The sequence below is a fragment of the Sciurus vulgaris genome (assembly GCF_902686455.1).
Source record: "Sciurus vulgaris genome assembly, chromosome: 8".
Taxonomy (NCBI): domain Eukaryota; kingdom Metazoa; phylum Chordata; class Mammalia; order Rodentia; family Sciuridae; genus Sciurus; species Sciurus vulgaris.
Genome location: NC_136468.1, coordinates 121,612,914 through 121,631,122, shown reverse-complemented (window position 1 = coordinate 121,631,122; position 18,209 = coordinate 121,612,914). Strand labels below are relative to the sequence as shown.

Sequence of the window (18,209 nt, the reverse complement as noted above, 5' to 3'; positions counted from 1 at the left end):
AAAACAGTATTTCTGAACAAATTTACACTATGTAAGCAAACTTGACTTTCAGTAAAATGTTACTAACAGCAGATATTAAGAACAGACTACCATACAAATTCACAGCAGTCCACCCCCAATTTATCAGATGGGAGTCTTCAAAATATCCACGTTCAAAGCCATTTTCTAGCCAGGCATCATGGGGTACTCCTGTAGTCCCAGCATTCAGCACTCTGAGTCTGAGTGGGGAGTCTTGAGCCCAAGACCAGCCTGGGTAAGAGTGACAGCCTGTCTCAAAAAACGGGGAAAAAAACATTTTTATAGATTGAAAACATTACTCCCCCAACCCCACAAAAAATAAAAAAGAAAAAAAAATTTACCAAAACCCTACACACATAAATATGCCCCTGGGAGTGTTACTAATCCAATCTGATTTACTGACTAAATGAGTAATTTCCCCATTTTAGCTTAAAAACAGCAACTCAAAGGACTTCAAGACACAAATCAAGAGAAGACTGACAGCACTGTTCTGAGTCACATCACACAATGTACATTGTGTGACACAAGGGAGACCTGTAATGATGGCTGTGAGTACTTATGAATTCACATATCTAGTGAAAAGAACTCGGTTACTGCTGGGAGAATTTGCATTCAAGTGTTAGAACTCTGCTGACTAGTTATGTGGCTCTGGGCCACATATTACTCATCACCAAACTTCAGCACTCTCATCCCTAAGTGGAAAGTAAGAAATACTACATAGGATGCTATAAGAATATCAAACAATACATGTGAACTAACAAGGAAAACCTCAGTGCCCACACTTAAGTCCGATAAGTGTTAATCTCCTTTCCTCTCTGCTATAACCAGCAAGATAAATTTCTCTTTATCCTAAACTTATTTCTTATTACTTCTATCTCCTCGTAGGACTAGCAGAAACATTCCTCTCCCTTCTACTCCCTGACTTACAAAGAGAAGGTGCAGGGGTTCCTCAAGGCAACTAAATATTTACCACTCCATTCTCAGTGTGTGCCACCCTCTTCCAACCCTCACTACCATGGCTTTGCTTACTACTGCAGTCTAATGCAACACAACTGTCCCTTGCAATCCTTTACCTTCTTCATCTGGTGAGCTCCAAAGGTACACTTAAGTCTTTCCTTTTACTGTCCTGGCATCTATCTATTCCTTTCTCTTCTTGTCCACTCCTTCCACCCTACTTGACTACACTCCACTGGCCTTTGATAATACTTCCTTGATAGTTTTCTCTTTGTGATCCTTTCTGCATTATTTCAAATTGTCCCTCTTGAACTACTGCTTTAAGATGAGATAATAGTACGGTCATTGTGTTTTAATAAAAGATTCTTTGTTAATTTAATTAGAAAATAATGGGAGGATCTCTGAAAAATTCTCAAATACTTGGAAACTAACATACTTCTAAGGAATCCAGAAGTCAAAGAAGAAAGCAAACAGGAAATTAGCCAGACATGGTGGCAGGTGCCTCTAATCCCAGCCACTCAGAAGGCTGAGGTAGAAGGATGGCTTGAGTTCAGGAACTTGAGGCCATCCTGGGTATCACAGTGAGAACCTTGTACCCCAAAAGACCAACAAGTCAATCAACCAACCAAAATAAGCAAATATATAAACAAACAAACAAACCAGAGGGCACAGAATGCATTTGGAATGGAATGAAAATGAAAAAAAAAAGGGCATATCAAAATTTGTGTAGTATTAGAGCAATAGTTAAGAGTAAATTTTAACACACTATAAAAGAAACATCTCAAAGCAATACCTCTGCTTCTATTTCAAGAAAAAAGAAAAAGTAATGAAACTCAAAGCAAGCCCAAGAAAGGAAATGACAAATGAATAAAACCTGATGACAGAAAAGGGAAAAGTAGAGATCAATGAAACCACAAGTGGGTTCTTTGAGAAGATAATAAAAATGATAAATCTCTACCCACACTCACCAGAAGAAAAGGAGAAGATTCATTTACCAGCATTAGGAATGAGAGGGGTGACAACACTACAGATTCTACAGCTATTAGATGATAATAAGGGACTATATAACTTTATGTCAATAAATGCAAAAACTTAAGATGATGCACACAAATCCTTGAAGCATTGCTTTACACCAAAGCTTACTCTAGAACAGACCACCAGCTGGGGCAGAGGCATATGCCTGTAATCCCAGAGATTTGGGAGGCTGAGGCAGGAGAATCACAAGTTCAAGGTCAGCCTCAGCAAATTATTAAGATCCTAAGCAACTTAGTGAGGCCAGTCTCAAAACAAAAAATAAAAATGGCTGGAGATGGGCCAGGGTTGTGGTTCAGTGGTAGAGTGCTTGCCTAGCACGTGTGAGGCAATGGGTTCAATTCTCAGCACCACATAAAAAAATAAATAAATATAGTATGTCCACCTACAACTAAAAATATTTTTTTGAAAAATGGCTGGAGATGTAGCTCAGTGCTAAAGCACTCCTGGGTTCAATCCCCAGTACAAAACAAAACAAAACAAAACAAACAAACAACCTTGCAAAACAAAAAACAGCTAACCTAACCTGCCAGGCACAATGGCCTGTACCTGTAAACCCAGCAACTCAGGAGGCTGAGGCAGGAGGTTGGCAAGTTGGAAGTCAGCCTCAGTAACTCAGCAAGAACCTGTCTCAAACTAAAACAATAAAAAGGACTAGAGATTGGCTCAGTGGTAAAGTAGTAAAGTGCCCCGGGTTCAATCCCAGTATGCATGCATGCGCACACACACAAGAATAGATAACCTGAATAGCACAATATTTACTTTAAAAACTGAATGTATGGTTAAATATTTCTCCACATGGAAGCACTAGCACTTCTTCAGTTTTACAGAAAGACAATTTCCCCAATTTTAGAATGAAAAATAAAGCCAATTAAGATCAGGAAAAAACTTATAAAGGAAACTCCAGACCCAGGTGGATTTACTAGGGAATTTGATCAAAGAGAAGAAATACATGCTATGCAAACTCTTCGTTTCAGTCCATTTTGCGCTGCTACGACAGAATACCACACACTAGAAAGCTTATAAACAACAGAAGCTTACTTGGCACATGGTTCTGGAGCCTAGGAAGTCCAAGAGTGAGGTAAGAGGTGTGTCTAACAAGGAAGGGCCTTTGTGCTGCATTATCCCAAGGTGCAACTGTGTTTCTAAGTATTAGCAATGAAAATTAAAGATTTAATTTTTTTTTTTTTGTGATGCTGGGGATTTGAACCCAGGGTCTTGTGTTGCGGGGCAAGCACTCTACCAACTGAGCCCCAGCCCCAGAGATTGAAATTTTTGAAAATACTCTTCACATTAACACCAAAACACACATTCTAAGGATAAATCTGACCCTAAAAAAAGTAAAAGATGTGAATGGGCATGGCAGTGCACACTTGTAATCCTAGCAACTCAAGAGGCTAAGGCAGGAGGATCACAATTTGGAGGCCAAACTGGGTAACTTAGAAAGAACCTGTTTCAAAAATAAAAGATAAAAAAGGACTAGGGATGTGGCTCAGAGTTAGACAAGAGGTAGCAGGCCCCTGGGTTCAATCCCCAGTATGACCCCTGACAAGAAATTCTTTACACAAAAACTACAAAATAACTGCAAAGAAAAATTAAGGAACTAAATAAATTGAAAAATAGACTATATTCATGGGCCAAAACATTGAATATTATTAAGAGGTCAATTCTCCCCAAATTTATCTATTTATTCAACATAATCACAATCAAGATTCTAATAGACTTTTTTGTAGAACATGGACACTTTGATTCTAAAATTCACAATAGGACTAAGGAAGAAGCCCAGTGGGAGAATGCATATTTAGCATGCATGAGCCTTGGGTTCAATTTCCAGCACCACAAAAATAATAAATGAAAAATAAAAGGGAGAAACACAAAAGGTCTTGTACTGATCAGTGCTGAAGTTGGTAATAACTACATCACAACTGGTGTTTAATCACATTATTCTACTTATATATGCATGAGATTTGCCATTGTAAAAAATTTTGTTTTAATAAATACTAAGATGAGATCAGGCACACACATTAGTACAAAATATTCTCCCCTTAAATTTTTCATTACATCACAAAAATGGATTCCTTTTTCACACTTCCTTAAGTGTGACCCAGGAACCTGGGTTCCCAGGCCCTCTAATAAATCCTCTGTTTCCTGTTCCTCTACAATCTATGACAGGAGTCAGCAAGCCATAGTCCACAGTCCAAATTTGAACAGACACTTGTTTTGGATAGTCCATAAACTAAGATTGTTTTGTACTATTGAGTGGTTGGGGGGAAAAAAATCAAGAGACTATTTCATAACATGAAAAAACTACATAAAATTAGACAATTTGTTGAAATCCAGTCACATTCATTTACATATCGTCTGTGGGCACTTCTGAGCTACAGTGACAAAGTTGATTAGCTGCAAGAGAGACAATAAGGCCTGCAATGACTAAAAAATAAAACTATTATCTGGTTCATTATGACAATAAGGCGACAAAAAGGTGGTTGATCCCTACTCTAACATATGCCTTTTCCTCCCTCAACTAACCCTCACCTCAACTCAAGAATACTCATTTTACCTCACCATTGTTTAAGTCCTAGCTACTTGTAAAAACTCATAATTACCTTCCTCCCCTTTCCAAACTCCACCTATAATCAGTAGCTTATGTGAAAAGAAGGTAAGAAAACACTATTTATTACTCAGTCTATTGAGGCCTTGAAGACACCTGTGCCTAGGTAAAAGAAGGGGCTGATGGCCTCCTATTCATTTCTAATATTTCAAAGAAAGTTGGCAGGCTAGCAGCTGGGAAGGAGAAAGCACACCATGAAAATTCCTTAAGTAACCCATCAGGGTAATGTGTCAGCACCCCTGCCTACAATGTCATCAGTTATATTTACTACCAAGAGAGTGAATGTTAGAAGAATGCATCTCTAGATACCAAGACAACATTAATTCAGAAAAGAAATGAAATGAGGAAGAAAAAGGTGATGAGGAGCTGAAGGAAACAAGAAAAAAACCTGTCACTCCAACAATTCAGATTTGTCCCAATGTGTGGTTCATGGAAAACTGTGGCAACACTAGCAAGTAAGGGAGCGATCCCATCACAGGGAGGCCAAGGCAGAAGCAGCCCACTAAGGAGGAGCAATGTAGAATTTCACTAGAAGCCTCTCCAGGTGTCCAGAGTTCCTAGAGTTGGCACACAAAACAAGATGGCCAATCTACCAAGCCTAAAACTCAGGAACCATCCTTGCATGCCATTTGCAAGTGAATAATAACAGTACAAAACTAGAACGCACCTCTGTAATTGAAGTCATAGATAGGAAACCCTGAGCTTTTGAGGATACATAGTGTTTTCATCTTTAAAAAGGCAACTGAGAAAGGAAGTGAATTTTTTTAAGTGAGAAGATATCCCCAAAAGTCAAGATTTGATCTTGCTGTCCCTGAGTTCCTAGACGAGGCTGGATGTGTGAAAGGACTATATTTAAGATGTCTCTCTGAAGCCATGAGGGAGTGTGGGTTAATCATAAACCTACTGTGTCCTCACAGTACAACAGGGCTGCTCTAAGGGACTTAGTCCTGAGCCCTGAGCTGAAATAAATCACTTGACTTACACTGTCTGACAGGGATCCAGTCAGACTGTGCTCCTCAGAGGATCTGAAGAGGTACCATGTGCAATTCTAGAACAAGACTGCAAGGAGAGACTAATAAACCAGCTTGCTTTACTGTCGTTTTTTTTTTTTTTTAACAAAATGGAAAAAATAGAATATTTCAAATGTGAGAAAAATGAACCAATTTTTAAAAAGTATCTTCTCAATAGCAAGATATTTTATCATAGTAAAAACATACCTCTTCATGGTCTAAAGGAGAAAAGGTATAAAACTAATGAGAGAAGAGGCCAGACAAGGAAGGGTGTAGAGAGGGGAGGCAAAGAAAGAGGAGCAAAAGAGGTGACTCTAGTAAGACAGGGTAGGATCAAATTTAATCTGCCATTCACCTTAGGGCAACCCATAGCTCTTGCTATTAGGTAGTAACTCTGGAGGGCAAACCTTCAATTCCTGGGCAGTTTTTAACACTGAGAGTAAATGTTAGCAAAACTTTAACTGCCATCGACCACAGCACCTTCCAAAGTAATAAAGACAAACCCCCTCCTGTTTCCCTGTGAAAGCTCTTCAAATATTTCAATTCACAAAAGAGCCTATGTCTTCTGCTTCGCAGGCTAAATAGCACTGTAATTCCTCCAACCAGAGGACAAGCACATTCTGCTTGAAAGGCAGTGTATCAAAATAAAAAGAACATAGGATTTTTAGTTGGAAACCCGGGCTCAAATCCAAGCTTGGTCACTGGTTAGTTCTGTATTCTTAATCTCTTCCTCATTTATAGAATAAGAAAAATAAGAGTTATGCTAACCACCTCAAGATTTGTTGCAAGATGACCACACTTAATGAAAAGCATAAATGAAATGTACACTTTTTCACTATGCTGCTATAGATATTCCTTAGATCAGATAGTGCGGTCAACATAAACTTCCCAAACCTTATGAATTAAATTAATTTTATAAAGTTTGGGAACCCAACCCACCTAAGCACTATTGTGAAAATTACTGAGATTGGAAAAGGAGCATCAGAAGCAAAAGAAAGAAAGGCAGTTAGTAAAAATCCTCATTTGGTTAGACAGCATCTTAGTTGACATTAATATTCAACTCTAGGCCTTCAGAAATATTATTTGAACATATACTTGCAAGTTGCATTTTTGGCTTTGATTTTTAATTTAAAAACAAGGAAAGGTGTTCCTTGGTGAAATGCCAAAAAACCTGTTTTGCAAAATAATATTTTATTCATTAATATCTTATTCATTATAGTGAAATTTTGATGTTTAACACCGGATTCATTTTTCATCCCAATCAAGCTGGTTCCAAGTGGGTCCCAAGCTGGAGGGACTGGTTGAGCCCTGAGCAGGCAAGAGTAAGGTTAAGTAAATGTGTGTCCAAAATATACATTTCCGCTGGGCTTGGTGGCACACACCTAGCTACATAGAAGGCTGAGAAGGGATGATCACAAGTTCAAGGCCCAATTAGAAAACTTAGCAAAACCCTGTCTCAAAATAAAAAACTAAAAGAGCTGGGGTGTAGATCAATGATACAACACTTCTGAGTTCAATACCTAATACTGCAAAAAGACGGAAAAAAAAAAGTACATTTATGTCTAACTTCTTTTCTTCCTTTTTCTCTTTTTTAAAGTTCACTTTAACTGCCATTATTTCTAGCATCAACAGGGAGAATTTAGCAGAGGCCCAATCAGGCTGCGTATCAATATAAATTTGCCCTGTGAGGACATCATGTTTCTCTAGTTAACCACTGCAGGTGACCCAGATTATTTTCCCTAACATAAAGTTGTTGGTGGTTTTTGTTTGGATACCAGAGATTGAATTCAGGGGTGCTTAACCACTGAGCCATATCCCTCCAGCCCTTTTTTTTTTTTTTTTTTTTTTTAAATTTTGAGACAGGGCCTCACTAAGTTGCTGAGGCTGACTTTGAACTTGCATGTCTCTTGCCTCAGTCTCCTGAGCTTCTGGGATTACAGGTGTGAGCCCACACCCAGTTAATATTTTTTACTGTAGGGTACAATCTCAATAATTAGGAGGGCAATGGCCAAGTATGGTGGCACATGCTTATAATCCTAGCTACTCAGTAGGCTGAGGCAGAAGGATCACAAGTTCAATGCCAGCCTAGGCAACTTAGTGAAACCCCATCTCAAATTTTTTTTAAAAGGCGGGGGAAGGGAAGGCTAGAGACGTAGCTCAGGTGTAGAGGCCCCTGGGTTCGATCCCTAGTACTGCAAAATAATAACAAAAATTAATAGGGCAATGTAATAAATATATAGAAGTCCAGGAAAAAGGGGAAGTCTGGCCATGTTTCCACAAGTACTCCACACCATTTGTGAGAAACTTTCAACATACTTACTTCACTCATCCAATTCTGAAGGGTATCTATTATCACTCAAGTAGGAGGATGTAGGCACAATTTATAGATGTTCAAACTTTCTTACCAAGGAATTACACATTTATATTTCAGGTTCATCAGTTTACCCCCCACCCAATAAAATTCCAGATCCACATTTATCAGCTGACTTTTTTTTCATTTTATGGAAGTTTTTCCACTTTAATTTGCAAGGTGATTAATACTAATCACACTGACTCCAGTAGCTTAAGTAACATCATCTAGAATAATCTTACCTGTGGTACTTCATACATACTAAACAGACAGGTACCAAAGATTCAAACTGCATTGGCAGAACTCTATGCTATGTAATTAATTACTTTCTTGACTTCTCATCCCTGTTTCTATCCCTGCCATTAGAAAATAAACTCTAGTAGCTAGGCATAGTGGCATTTAATCCCAGCTATTGGTGAGGCTGGGATAGGAGGATCTCTTGACCCTAGTCAGGAGTTCAAAGTCAGCTTGGGTAACATGGTGAGACTCCATCTTAAAAATGAATGAAGAGAAAAAAAAAAAAAAAAAATGAATGAAGGAGGGGCTGGGGAGATAGGTCAGTCGGTAGAGTGCTTGCCTTGCAAGCACAAGGCCCTGGGTTCGAGCCCCAGCACCCAAAAAAAAAAAAGAGAATGAAAGAACTCAAAGAATGCCAGGGGGTAATGTTTGTTTTTTTAATGCTGTTGCCCTCTGTGCCTAGAATAGTACATGGCACAAAAGAGACACTTAGTAAACATCTGTCGAACTTAATGAATGAATGATATATTTATACTACATAATATTACTACAAAGCCATTATACAACATGTTAGGGTAATAACAGGTTATTCCATGAAAAAAGTTTAAGAAAACAAAAAGTATCAAATATATGATTGCCACTGGGAGTGCAGATAGTGACATACAGCATGCTTAGTATGGGCAATCCCCAGCAACAAAAACAATAATTCCACTCTAAAATTTCTCCCAAAACCCATGTATTGATGAAGTGGGATTTTCCCCAACAACACAAAAAAGAAGCTAGGCATGGCAGCACAAGCCTATAATTCCAGTTAGTCAGGAAGCTAAAGCAGGAAGATTACATTGCCCAGGCCAGCGTGGGCAACTTAGCAAGACCCTATCTCAAAAAATTAAAAGGGCTAGGAATGTAGCTCAGTGGTAGAGTGCCCCGGGGTTCAATCCCAGTACACAAACAAAAGAGACACAGACATACACTATGAGAGGAAGAACGGGATAGCTTACATTTTTAACAGGTATTCCTTGACAACTCTCACCACTGCTATCAGTTTGTGTGTCTCTTTCCTAAGCCTGACCAGAGTCTCTTTTTTTTTTTCTTATAAACTAAGTTCAGAAAAAAGAATAACAATGATCTTTTTTTTTTTTTTTTTTGAAGCAAAGTATTTTTCCTCTTTATCCTATCTTCCCTAGGTCACATGCACAATAGGAAAACTTCAAATTGTCTTAATCTCTTAAACCCTCACTGTCCGAACACACTGAACTTTAAAAAAAAAAAAAAAAAAAAAAAAAAAAAAAAAAAAAAAAAGGAGTACAAGAGTGGGTATACAAGGGTTGGGGATATAGCTCAGCTGGTAGAGTGCTTGCCTTGCAAGCACAAGGCCCTGGGTTCAATCCCCAGCACCGCAAAAAAAAAAAAAAAAAAAAAAGAGTAGGTATACAAGAGGAAGCAATCTGTACCACATGCACATTCCTCGCAGAGCTGGAAGCAAAGATGATGCCCCCTTGGTTTTTGGATGATAAAATAGACAATAAAGACAAAGTTCCCTCCTTCAGAAAACAAGATTTGAATCTGTCACTAAAGCTCAATTAAATGAATTTTGAAGGTTGGTGCGCACAACTAGAAGGTTTCTCAAGGTAGGCAAGTGGAAATTATAACTGGAGTGAAAATTTCATTAAGGGTAGGGACTAAGTGTTCATCCACTTCCTTTATAAACACTGTATTAGCACCCAGCAGATTCACAACTTTACATCAAGTCACTCATTCTGCTACGTACAGTGGTGTCACCATCCATTGGAGGTAGTAGACAAGACACGGTGTGCCAAATCCTAGATATGCAGGGTGCTTGGTGAGTCTTCAGGAGCCCAGAAGACCAGATAAGGTCATATTTGAACTGGGTTTTGAAAGAGATGATCCAATTAGTGAAAAAACATTCCAGCAGAGGGAGGCAAAGAGACTGGAGAGACCAAGAAGTGTTCACATCTGACTGAAGCACCTAAACAGAGGTGAGAGGAAGAAAGACAACTCAGGGCAGAGTCCAGTGATGAAGTGTTCTGAATACCAAGCTGAGGCCTTATTAGGAGCAGCTGAAGGTGTTTTATTGTTTCTTTTGGTGCTAGGGATTGAACCCAGGAGTGCTTAACCATTAGGCCACATTCCCAGTTCTTTTCTTGTATTTTATTTAGAGGCAGGGTCTTGCTAAGTTGCTAAGTGCCTTGCTAAATTGCTGAGGCTGGCTTTGAACTCATGATCCTCCTGACTCAGCCTCCTGGGATTACAGGTGTGCACCAGAGTCCAGCCCAGTTGAAGGTTTTTAAATGGAAGAATAACTGTGAACAATTCAATAGTCTGGAAAGATAGGTATGAGCAAAATTCTGGTTTTAACCAAAAAATATAGAACTATAAGGAAGACATGGGAAGAGGTCAGGGAAAACAATGTTAAAAGTGTTCTGAATATGTTAAAAGTGTTCTGAAGAGAATGTTCATTCTCTTCTCTCATGGTTAAGTTTTCTTTACAAGGTCACTAAATTACCCTTTGAAAATAGATAATTTGGAGATGGGTAAAAGCAGCGAGTCCTCAGAATGTAAAAATCAGTATAATGAAGAATTTGAGGTATTATTAATTTTAATTCAAGACATATTTTTAAAGTATGTTTTTAGTTGTAAATGGACCTTTATTTTATTCATTATTTATATGTGATGCTTAGAATCAAACCCAGTGCTTCACACATGCTAGGCATGCGCTCTACCACTGAGTCACAACCCCAGCCCTCAAGACATATTTAATGTACCTTTTGAATACATTCTGTTCCACTGTAGGTTTTGGTTTGTTTTTAAGAATATATCTCTAAATTGATGAATGGATAAAGAAATTGTGGTATATATATACAATGGAATATTACTCAGCTATAAAGAATAATAAAATTATGGCATTTGCAGGCAAATGGATGAAATTGGAGAATATCATGTTAAGTGAGATAAGCCAATCTCAAAAATCCAAAAGACGAATGATCTCACTGATAAGTGGATGATGACACGTAATGCGGGGTGGGAGGGGGGCAAGAATAGAGGAAGGAGGGACTGTATAGAGGGAAAAGAGAGGTGGGAGGGGTGGGGGGGAAGGAAAAAAATAACAGAATGAATCAAACATCATTACTCTATGTAAACGTATGAATATGCAAATGGTATGCTGTTATTCCATGTACAAACACAAACAACATGTATCCCATTTGCTTACAATAAAAATAAATTAAAAAAAAAAAGAATATATCTCTATAACTCTAAATCTTATCTGGGATGATGAGCAGACTACCATGAATTTTAAAGATTTCACAGGCACAGATTACATTCACTTTGGAACAGATCTCTCCCCTTCAACATCCCCCACAACCAAAAAATCCTTCCCCCCACACCCAAAGGCACGGTCAACGGTTAATTTAGGAAAGGAGATATGGAGCATTGGGGCAATCTCAAGAGAGAGAGGCCTTTGGGGGTAAAGCAAGGAACACATATTCAAGGGAGAATGTGGGTTATCTCCAGAGGGAGAGACAACCCTCTCAAAATACTTTAAGTATTTTTTTTTTTTTTAATTTTTATTGCCAGTGCTTAAGATCAAACCCTGAGCCTTATGCATAATAGACTAGCATTCTACCGGAGTGACACCATGGCCCAAACCTAATTTCTTTTCTTTTCTTTTTTAATTTTTTAGTTGCAGATGGACACAATACCTTTATTTTGTTTATTTAGTCTTATGTGGTGCTGCAAATCAAATCCAGTGCCTCAGATACGCTAGGCAAATGCTCTACTGTTGAGTCACAACCCCAGCTCCCTAATTTCTTTTTCCCTTATTTCTTCCTCCTGTCTCAGCCTTCCAAATCGCTGAGATTACAAGCATGAAACACTGCACCTGGCCCAAACTTAATTTCTTGATGGTCATAATGTTTTAGAGGAAAAGACTGATTTCTGAATGGTGCCTGGTGTGATGGCACACACCTGTAATTCTAGCGACTCAGAAAGCTGAGGCAGAAAGATCCAGTTTTAAAGCCAGTCTCAACAATTTAGTGAGGTCCTCACAATTTAGAGACCCTGTCTCAAAATAAAAAAATGAAAAGGGATTGGGGATATGGTTCAGTAGTTAAGCTCCCCTGGGTTGAATCCCTGATACCAAAACAAAAACAAAAAGATTTCCGAACAGATGATAAAACCCTATGGGACTACATTACCATGCAGCTAGCATATTCACTACTAACAATTCCAACCACCAGGAATTTCCCTACCTAGGCTTTTTTATTGACACACTTGGAAGGTGGGCAGGGAGGATGTGACATTTATTCAGTAAGACAGGACTAGAATGATCAGAACAGGATCAACTTTAATGCTGGGCAAATTTAACATTGTCTATGGATTGTGACAAATGATCACAAAGGAAACTCATTTTTTTTTTTTTTTTTCCCATAATGGGGATTGAACTCAGGGGAGTTTTACCACAGGGCACTCCACCATTGAGTTTGTGTCCCCAGTCCTTCATCCTTTTCATTGAGTCAGGGTCTCACCAAGTTGCTAAGGGTCTTTGCTAAATTGCCCACACAGGACTCAAACTTGCAACCCAACTGCCTCAGCTTCTCAAGTCACTGGGATTATAGGCATGTGTCACTGCACTAGGCCTCATACATACATTTTAAAAAGAAAAGAAAAATCTGTATTTGCCAGACTTTCTTAACAAGACCCCCAGAGCGCAAGAAATAAAAGCAAGAATCAATAAATGGGATAGATTCAAACTAAAAAGCTTTTCCTCAGCACAGGAAACAATCAATAATGTGAAAAGAAAGCCTACAAAAAAAAATAACAGAATGAATCAAACATTACTCTATGTAAATTTATGATTACACAAATGGTATGCTTTTATGCCATGTACAGAGAAACAACATGTATCCCATTTGTTTACAATAAAAAAATAAATTAAAAAAAAAAAAGAAAGCCTACAGAGTGGGAGAAAATCTTTCCTACACACACTTCAGACAGAGCATTGATCTCCAAAGTTTATAAAGAACTTAAAAAACTTTACACCAAAAATACAAAGAACCCAATCAATAAATGGGCCAAGGCACTGGGCAGACACTTCACAGAAGACATACAGGTGATCAACAAATATATGAAAAAGTGCTCATCATCCCTAGTAATTAGAGAAATGCAAATTAAACCCACCCTAAGATTTCATCTAACTCCAATAAGAATGACTATTATCAAGAACACAAGCAATAATAGGTGTTGGCATGGATGTGGGGAAAAAGGCACACTCATACATTGCTGGTGGAGTTGCAAATTGGTGCAGTCACTCTGGAAAGCAGTATGGAAATTCCTCAGAAAACTTGGAATGGACCCACCATTTGACCCAGCTATCCCACTCCTAGGTTTATACCCAAAGGACTTAAAATTAGCATACTACAGTGATGCAGCCACCTCAATGTTCATAACAGCTCAATTCACAATAGCTAGATTGTGGAACCAACCTAGATGCCTTTCAACTGACAAATGGATAAAGAAACTGTGGTATATATACACAATGGAATATTACTCGGTCATAAAGAAGAATAAAATTACGGCATTGGTCGGTAAATGGATGAAGTTGGAAAATATCATGCTAAGTGAAACAGGACAAACTCAAAAAACCAAAGGCCAAATGTTTTCTCTGATAAGTACACGACGATATATAATGAGAAGGGGTGGCAGGGGGAAGAGTAGAAGGAAGGAACTTTGGATGATGTAGAGGAAAATGGGGTGGGAGGGAGTGGGGGACAGAAAGGTAGTAGAATGAAACAAACAGTATCATCCTATGTATATATATATGATTACATGAATGGTGTGAATCTACATTGTGTACAACCATAGAAATGAAAAGTTGTACATTTGTGTACAATGAATCAAAATGCAGTTTGTAAAAATAAAAGATTTTAATTAAAAAAAATCTATATTTGCATCTTAGCAGTAATAACCCCAGGAGTTTTTTCCCTAAACTGTCCAACAGTAATAAAACAACAGATTCTAAGCTCTCTTTATCCTCTTTGGGGTTTCTGTTTGTTTTAGGTTCTCTTAATTTCTAAAAAATCACAATAATGCATCTTGTATTTGTCATTTATACTTATCACAAGCCACCATTTAGTACAGTATCTTTCCACAAAATATGCTTAATTGCTTAATTTTATTTATTTATTTTTTTGGAATGGAGTCTCACTCATTGCTCAGATTGGCCTCAAACTCTTGGGTGGAAGCAATTTTCCCACCTCGGCCTCCAGAGTAGCTGGTTCTATAGAAAGTTGGCAAACACCAACTTTCCCAGCTGGATGCTAAATTGGAACACCAGGAACTAGATATTTTCTTTTCTTTTTTAAATGAATCTTCTGAATAAATTAGCTTTATTTTATTTTATTTTATTTTATTTATTTATTTATGGTGCTGGGGATTGAACCCAGGGCCTTGGGCTTGCGAGGTGAGCACTCTACCAACTGAGCTATCTCCCCAGCCCTAAATTAGCTTTATGAAAAATTCCTAATATTGTTCTTCTTTTCCTCCATACACTAAAGGTCTCTCAATGTTCCACAGGAGGAGTCTGACTCCAGAGTCTCTTAGATTCATTCTCAATTACTTTATATAACCTGTAACCAGTTCATCCCCTCCTATCTTTGAGAAGGAACCACAGTACCATGGAACTGGTGAACAGACCCAGTTCTATCCCTGGCTGAAGATGACTCTGTAGACAAGGACCAGGTAATGTTAAAATTGGTGCTTCAGGCTCCTTTCTTTTCTATCTACATATGGGAAGATGAAGGTTCAGAAAGGAAAGCTTACTTGCCCAAAGTCATAAAACCAAGAAGAGGTTCTCTCCAGTCTCCTGACACTGTCACTGTATATATACTGAACCGAGCAGTATGCATAACTAACACCTTGTGCAAGTTAGCCATGAGATTTAAATATGTAGATGGTTACATGGCAAATCTTATGCATTAAGAAAAGCCAACACTGATAGTAACTTTGAACCTACGCAATGCTATCAACTGAATTATCTGATCAAATGCACTGTGTCAGTTATAAAGAGAACCTTTGCTCCAATGAAATCATGTGTCAAGACAAAAAACTGAAGATACACATTCTTAAAGTTCAAATTTGAATTGGAAATTCTGATACAAACTTCATCTTAGTCATAAGTACTACAATTACTTGCCACTCACTATGATACTATTAACTTGACACTCAAATTATCCAGACTGTTACTAAGGCATACAATGATAAAGCTTTTCTATGGCACAATATCATTTTTTCACTGAAAATGAATGTCAAGGAATTCCCTCCATACCTGGGCAAGCATTATGCAAGCATTCTCCAGCTATCTCAAGCTGCTGAGTCTTAAGCACCCTAAATCAAAGGGAGAAAGGAGACATTTCCATAAAAATAATTATTGGCTCAGCTATTTCTTGGTAGAAAAAAATATTTATCCTGAGCAGTACTCTACTTCTTCTTTCATTATATCCTGTTCTGTATTGATTTGGCTATTTTATAACATACAAGTATGACTTTCATATGTTGTTTTTAATTTTTTTTTAAATGACAATCATTGCTTAGTATCCACAGGGGACTGTAAAAAACAAAATCTGTGGATGCACAAGTCACTTACATAAAATAGCCAAGTATTTGCATACAACCTACATACATCCTCCAGTATACTTTAAATCATCTTCAGATTACTTATTCTACTTAATATAATGAAAATGTATGTAAATAGGTATTACAGTGTATAGTTTAAGCAATAATGACAAGAAAAAAATTGTACATATTCAGTAGAGATGCAATATTCTTTTCAAAAATTTTCCATTCCTGATTTGTTGAAGGAGAGGTGACTGAACTATATATATATAGTCCCTTTGGTGTCGCCTACACTGGCACAATTAGTCCCATCCCAACCCTTCAGAAATGACTGCTAGTCTATGAAGTTCACAATTCTAATTTCATCTCAAGATTCATCCTCCTTAGTGACAGCAAACGTTCCTGAGTTCTGCAACATTTAAAGGTTCTTATATCTGTTGTAAACAAGAAATATTGTCAATGCTTGAGACACTCTTTCTACCAAAATCATTTTTCCCTGTAACCAAACTAGGCAGTGAGTTTATGGCAATTTTACCTGACTCCTCTTATATGTTAGGACAAATTATCAAGGGCATAAACAAATCAAGGTTTCCTGTATTTGAATGATCACAGGAATTCTAGTTTGATCTATAAACAGGCTAAACCTACCTGGAAACTGACTGATTTTCTAGTCATCTCCAAGGCAGCTGCCCAAGAATGAATTATGATGTGTCTAACTTAACCACTTAACTTAGACAATTAGTCATCTTGCTAGAAATACAAAATTTCCTCAGCAATACACTGGGTTATTCATGTCCGATCGTACGCAATTAATCAAGTCTCGAGAATAAAAGACATTCCGCCAGTTTAGAGCTGATCTCCCAACCGAGGGGCACCGCCCCAACAGAACCAGCGCCCGCAGCAGGCCTGGGGTTCGAGGCTCCCAGACCTTGCTACCCGCGCCGGATCTTCAGGACCCTGGGACAATGCTGTCCCAGCCCAAGACAAGGTACTAGGACGACCGGGCAGTGACTTCAGTCTATCCCGGAGCATGCAGAAAGCAAAGAGCAAGAATAGCACCCATCCTCTCGTGTCAGAGACAACGCGCTCCCGGGACCCAGAACCAGCTGAGACCTCACAACAGCCAGGACGCCCTAGGAACCCGAAGGTCCACGGCACCGGACTCGGGTCAGCCCAGTAGCAGGGGAAAGGGACCGCGCAGACGCGCGACGGGCTGGGGGGCCCACCAGGGGGATGGCGCAGGCGCGGGGCCCGCCGGGGTCTGCGGGGCCGCCTGGGCCAGGCCGCGCGGGCGGCTTTGAGCGGATGGACGGAGCCGCGGGCGCACGCAGTGAGGGGACCGGCCCTGACTCTTACCGCGCGGCACCGCCTCGCTCGCTCACTAGCTCCGGGCTGGGGTCGGGCGGCGAGCTCACCCGGTGGCGCGGCCCCGATCCGTTGAGTCCGGCCTCAGGGCAGCAGCCAACCCCGCGGCGCCGCTCGCCCCGCCCGCCCGGCCTCTCTTGAGGCCCCCGCCCTCGGTCCGCCCCTTCCTCGCCTCTCAGGGCCACCACCGCGGCTTGCGCAGGCGCCGTACTGATCCCGCCCACTCCCCACCACCGCGCAGGCGTCCGCTACCCCGCCCACTCGCCCTTCCCGGCCCTAGCTAGCGCAGGCGCACTGCGGGTCGGCCATCACAAAATTACCTGCGGAGCCTCCGCGCCCTGGTCAACTCTCAAACTGGAGATTTTCCGGGCGGGTGATCCAGCAGGCTTCTCTGGATGCTGCTGGGTGATGCGTGCAGAGCTGGCTAGTCCCAGAGATTTTTCTCAGAAAATAGGTTCATCCTTCATGCAGCAGATATTTACAATGTGCCAAGGACTGTGTGTGCTAGGCATGATGAGTGAGACTGGTGGGAAATCTTTTGCACAAGGCCTATCCACCTGGCGCCACCAGTACATCAGGGAACACACAAAAATCAAGTCAACAAAAATAGGCCAAATGTACTTTATCAAGGTAAGGCAACTATTATGTCCCAAATGGACCTATTGCAATTACATAATTAGGTTGACAATAATTGATAATTAGAACCACAGTAGATTTTTCTTTTATTTACATCAGGTTCCTAGGAAGAACACAACTTGGTCAGATATATTTTTAATACATTTTTGGACTATTATTTAGCGTTCTTTGCCTGTATGTACATTAAAAAATTGACCTATTGTTTGCTTTCTTGAACTGGGTGTGTTTTGATATTAAGCTTATAGGAAATTCTCAGTTCCTTTGAGTTCCTTTTCTGCTTCATTTGGAAGATTATGTATAAGAACAAGGGAGTTTCATTTGTTTTTTATGATGCTGTGGATCAAACCCAGGGCTGTGCGTGTGA

General features: G+C 39.5%; 1 protein-coding gene across 2 annotated transcripts in view; it reads right to left on the bottom strand.

Moving 5' to 3' along the window:
• SPECC1L (sperm antigen with calponin homology and coiled-coil domains 1 like) overlaps positions 1–17,357 on the bottom strand; it is a 153,376-nt gene extending 136,019 nt beyond the window's left edge. Inside the window, exon 1 of one of the 2 annotated variants that reach the window (XM_079149700.1) lies at positions 17,201–17,357. The gene's annotated coding sequence lies outside the window, so the exon portion shown is untranslated. The remainder of the gene's footprint in view (positions 1–17,200) is intronic. The other variant, XM_079149701.1, reaches the window with a different exon arrangement.
• Positions 17,358–18,209: the final 852 nt, after the last annotated feature.